The 5,542-nt window shown below is 43.2% G+C and overlaps 1 protein-coding gene across 1 annotated transcript in view; it reads left to right on the forward strand.

The window, feature by feature from the left end:
• The window catches only part of PKD1L3 (polycystin 1 like 3, transient receptor potential channel interacting), a 39,418-nt gene that overhangs the window by 18,734 nt on the left and 15,142 nt on the right, over nucleotides 1-5,542 (forward strand).

Below are 5,542 nucleotides of genomic sequence, written 5' to 3' on the forward strand. Positions count from 1 at the left end.
GTTATACGCAACTAATGAAGCATCAAACTTTACATCGGAATCTGGGGATGTACTGTATGGAGATTAACATAATAAAAAAAAAAAACACATGTCAAGCTTCCCTCTATGACACCTTCTCTGACTTCCTCGGGAGATTTATTGTCTCTTTGGTGATTCTCCAAGCACTGGGCACATATTTGCTGGTGAGTTTTATGTCCTATTCCAATCCTTTCTCTCTCTCCATCTTGGTTTGCATGCCTCTAGCCACCTCTCACAGTGTGGTCTGCAGACAAGCAGGCTCGACATCACCTGGAATTTTCAGAAATGCACCATCTTCGGCTTCACCCCAGAATCTGCATTGGAACACAATCTCGGGTGATTCCTGTGCACCTTGACATTTGAGAAGCGCCGCTGTAGAACAGTTCTCCCAACGTGTGGGTCACTGACTAGAACTGTTTGTTTCTAGTCCAAGATAAATGCAGAAATTGAGAGCAAATTTAGAAAGTTTTATAGCATTTGGACCAATTTTAGACATATTGTATCTAATTTTCAAAATGGGATTTGGATTTTACATGCTCCTGTTTTACTTCGTTTTTCTAGCAATCAATTTTTTTTTAAAGATTTTATTTATTTATTTGACAGAGATAGAGACAGCCAGCGAGAGAGGGAACACAAGCAGGGGGAGTGGGAAAGGAAGAAGCAGGCTCACAGCAGAGGAGCCTGATGTGGGGCTCGATCCCATAACGCCAGGATCACGCCCTGAGCTGAAGGCAGACGCTTAACCGCTGTGCCACCCAGGCGCCCCACTAGCAATCAATTTTTGCTGTATTTTATAACAGTATCAGTCCCCAAGGTGCCTGGGGGGGTGTCATTTGAGTGTCCCGCTCTTCGTTTTGGCTCAGGTCATGTGTGATCTCAGGATCTTGGGATCCAGCCCCCTTCGGTGGGCTCCACGCTCAGGGCAGAGCCTGGTTAAGATTCTGTCTCTCCCTCTGCCTCTCCTCCTGCCCCACCCCCGCACAGATGCGCACGCTCTCTCTTTCTCTCTCAAATTAAAAAAAAAAAAGTATCAGTCCTCAGTGAATTGGAATTTTTAAGTCCTTCACAATAGTTGGAGAAGTGCCACATAGATGGGTTTATTCTTTGTTTTCTTCAGCATTTAATAGGAGGTACTCACAGTAGAGTTTCAGCAACTGTTGATGAATAACTCCTTAATGAAATATAACTATTTTTTGGCCTACATTTGAATTTTTGACAGCAAAATGTCCACCGTTAACTGGTTCAAGAGATAAGAACAACCCAGTCTATATAGCTCCAGCTATCAATAGTGCGGTTGTGCACCCGAAAAGAACCTTGAAAGAGAAGAAACTCTTCAGGCTGACAGGAGATATTTTGGATATGGAGAGCAAACAGTAATGTGTCAGTCCTACAGCCCAGGTCCCAGCAAAGGGGGAGGGAGAAGAAAATGAAAATATAGGACAGTGAAAAGCTATCTTGAAATACTCACCTTGGGGAAAAAAAATGGACTCCAAGGGTGTGTGGTAAATGGGAAGGCATGTGAACTCAGGAGTCGTGAGATGTCAGTGTGTGCTTGAATCAGTCCTTTCCTCTGGCACAGAGCGTAATAACACAGCATGCTCTGGACACTTCCCAGGCTGGAGGAAAAGTGACTATGCTTTCAAAAATAGCAGTCCTCTCAGTGCAGGGGAACCAGTCAGCAGTGTTTGAGTTATTGGATTTCCTGGACCAAAGAAGGCCAGTTCTGTGTTTATCTGCTTTCCCTTTCTTGTGAACATAGTCTGTAGAGAGAGAGGAAGGTTGGGGGCGGGAGTGCATTTAGTTATAAGAACTAAAGTACAGCAATTTTCACGTGGGATTTTGTGCACCTTATTTCAAGTAAAATTTCTGATTAGTGGCAGAATAATTCTGGGAAGGAATATATCAATATTTGCAGGTACCACTATGTGCTCAATATGTTGGCTTGTCTGTTTACAGTTCTTACGTGGAACCATATGGAATTGCCAAAGCTTAGGAACCATGAAAGAGAAGGTGTAGAGAATTTCTAAGTTAACAACTCAACTGATTTTTTTCCTTCCTCTATCCTAGTACAAATCCTCTTCCTTATCTTGTTGATGACTACAGTCTACTCAGCACAGAACTCGAATAGGTTTTACCTCCATCAAGCTATCCAGAAAAGTTTTCCCCACCATTTCTCAGAGATCAGACTCCTTAAGCATTTCTACCTGTTATACAATCGCACCCTCCTTCCTAACCTTTATGGGGATTACAGAGGTACGGACACAGTCTTGGGCCCCAGCCTCTTGGACGCTTCTTGGTCAATATTTTCTATCAGTTTCCAACACTTTGTTGTAACTTTTGATCTTAAATAAGCTGTATTCTGGAAATTGTTGCATTTATTTATCTCAGGATTGGTGACTTCCTTTTAGCATTTAGAACATCTCCTAGGTTCCTGGGGAAAGAAACCTAAACGCATGCTCATCTCAGTAAAGGTGTTTTTGGTGCATTTAGGAGAGTTTTTACAGGTGGCAACTCCTATGCCTTGCATGTTGATTCTTTTTTTTTTTTAAGATATTTATTTATTTATTTGAAGAGTGTGTGTACCAGTGGTGGGGAGGGGCAGAGGGAGAAGGAGAGAGTAAATCTTCAGCCGACTCCACGCTGAGCACGGAGCCCAATGCAGGGCTCAGATGAGGGGCTCGATCTCACGACCCTGAGATCATGATGTGAGCCAAAATCAAGAGTCGGACTGAGCCACCCAGGTGCCCTGCGTGTTGATTCTTTCCAGTTCAGTTATGGATGGTGATGGTTCTAGGTTCGGGGCACATTCTGTTTGCAGTCTGTAACTCTGTGCTGAATAAAGTACTGACCAAATAAAAAGTGAATCGAGCCCTGGGTGGCTAAGGCTAGTGCCATCATGATAGGCATGGTCCTCCTTTCAGCCTACTTGGTCCTGCAGGATAGTGTCCAAAAGCACTGACTCGGAAGCCAGACTGACCAGGTTCAGATCCTGGCGCTCTACCTATTAGCAGTGTGTTCTTGGGTAAATTACAACATTTGTGCCTCAGTTTCCCCATCTGTATGATGAGGATAATCTTAGGACCTGCCCTATAAGATTGATGTGAAAATTAAAAACTCAGTAGATCTTAGAACAATGTCTGACCCATAGTATACACTAGATAAGTGTTCACTGTTATTATTAACTGAGGCAGCTGGGGCTCTGGCTAATCGCCTAGAACCACGGAGTGTCCCTGAGTTACCCGGACATGCTAAGAAGAGCAACAGCAATCTGTAGATAGAGATGAAAAAGTAGAATTAAGTAGACCTGAGGTGAAAAGCAGTAAAAATTGGCCCTAATGTGGTTTATCTCTTCAACTACTACCAAATCTTTACTTGCAATTTTTAAAAAAATTTTTTTCCAAGATTTTATTTCTTTGAGAGAGAGAGCATGAGCAGGAGGAGGGGCAGAGGGAGAAGCGGATTCCCTGCTGAGCAAGGAGCCTGATGGGGAATTTGATCCCAGGACCCTGAGATCATGACCTGAGCCAAAGGCAGATGCTTCACTGGTGGACTGAGCCACCCAGGCGCCCCTCTTTATTTTTTTTTAAAGGTTTACTAATTTATTTTAGAGAGCGAGCGCGTGCAAACATATCTGCAAGATGAATACCTTGGATGTGCTCAAGTGTGTATACATTCTTAATTTTAAAAGATATTGCCAGTCTTCTCGTTATTGTACCAATTAACGCTCCCGTGAGCAATGTCTAAGAGTCTACCCCCATCCCCAACAGCCCAGTGAAAACTGGTGTTTTCAAACAATACCCAGAGCTCTGGAATAGATGAAAGGCTTTGCAAGTGCCCTCCTGAGAAAATGCAAGTCAAAACTAGAGGATGGTACCATTTTCCACCTCTCATTTGTGCAAACCTTGCCTCTGCTCTTGCCCTTCTTCATTCCATCCTCCCCGTAGTATTGTTTTCCGACATAAATCTGTATTCTTCCCCTGTTGAAAACCTCCACTAGATTCCTGGCATACTTAAAATCGCAAACCCCTTCCCGAGCTTACAGGGGACTGCCCGGCCCAGCCCCTCGCTACATCCAGTACCTTTGCTCCTACCCCCAGACCTTCCTCCCCTCCCCTTCAGCCACGAAGGCTTCTGTGCCTTCCTACACGCCTAGCATGTTCTCACCTCCGAGCCTTGGAACGTGCTGATGCCCTATAGATATCTGCATCAGGTGCTCTGAACTTGGTCGTGGTCTCTGTCACAAGCCGCTCCTCAGAGAAACTTTCTCTAATCCTTCCTTATAGATGAATAGCACTGTTCCCCCCCCACCACCCTCTATCCCTCATCCGACCTAATTTTTGTTCATAGTGCTATCATGACCTGGATATTGTTTGGTTATTGCCTGTCTCTTTTCCTCCTCAAATGTGTGCTCTCTGTGGACAAGAATGGACAACGAAGGGCAAGGATGCTCTTTCATCCACTATGCTCCTGGCACCTAGAGCAGGGTGTGGTATGTGTGCACTCAGTGCCTATCGACTGAGGGGCACCTGGGTGGCTCAGTTGGTTAAGCGTCTGCCTTCGGCTCAGGTCATGATCGCAGAGTATGGTGTGAAGTGATATCTCATTGTGGTTTTGATTTGCATTTCCCTGATGATTAGTGATTTTTACATTGTTAGCCATTACATTGTTGGCCATTTTTATTCTTTAAAAAAATATGTAGGGGCGCCTGGGTGGCACAGCGGTTGGGCGTCTGCCTTCGGCTCAGGGCGTGATCCCTGCATTATGGGATCGAGCCCCACATCAGGCTCCTCTGCTATGAGCCTGCTTCTTCCNCACTCCCCCTGCTTGTGTTCCCTCTCTCGCTGGCTGTCTCTATCTCTGTCAATAAATAAATAAAATCTTTTTAAAAAAATAAATAAATAAAATAAAAAATAAAAAAATATTTATATTCAGGTCCTTTGCCCATTGTTAAATTAGTTATTTGGGTAGATACCTTATCTTATCTTATTCCTGATCTTAGAGGAAAAAATTTTAAAGTTCTCAGGATTACGATGTTAGCTTGACATACATGGTCTTTATTATGTTAAGGAGCATTCCTTCTATGCCTAATTTGTTGACAGTTTTTATCATGAAAGGATGTTGAGTTTTGTCAGACGTTCCTTCTGCATGAGATGATCATGTGATTTAATCCTCATTCAGCTACTGTTGTATCATGTTTGTTGAACTGTGTATGTTGAATCATCTTTGCGACCCAGGGATAAATCCCACTGGGTTGCAGTGTATGATCTTTTTAAATGTACTTTTGAACTTCGTGTGTTCACATTTTTTTGAAGATTTTGCATTTGTGTTCATCAGGGATATTGGCCTGTGATTTTTCTTTTCTTGTAGGTTTTGGTATGAGAGTAATATTGGCTTCATAAAATGAATTTTGAACAGTTTCCTCCTTTATAATTTTGATGTGAATTCTTCTTTAAATGTTCAATAGAATTTACCCATGGAGCTCTCTGGTCCTGGTATTGTCTTTGTTGGGAGGTTTTTTGTTTTT

This window comes from Ailuropoda melanoleuca, chromosome 12 (genome assembly GCF_002007445.2).
Source record: "Ailuropoda melanoleuca isolate Jingjing chromosome 12, ASM200744v2, whole genome shotgun sequence".
NCBI classification, from domain to species: Eukaryota; Metazoa; Chordata; class Mammalia; order Carnivora; family Ursidae; genus Ailuropoda; species Ailuropoda melanoleuca.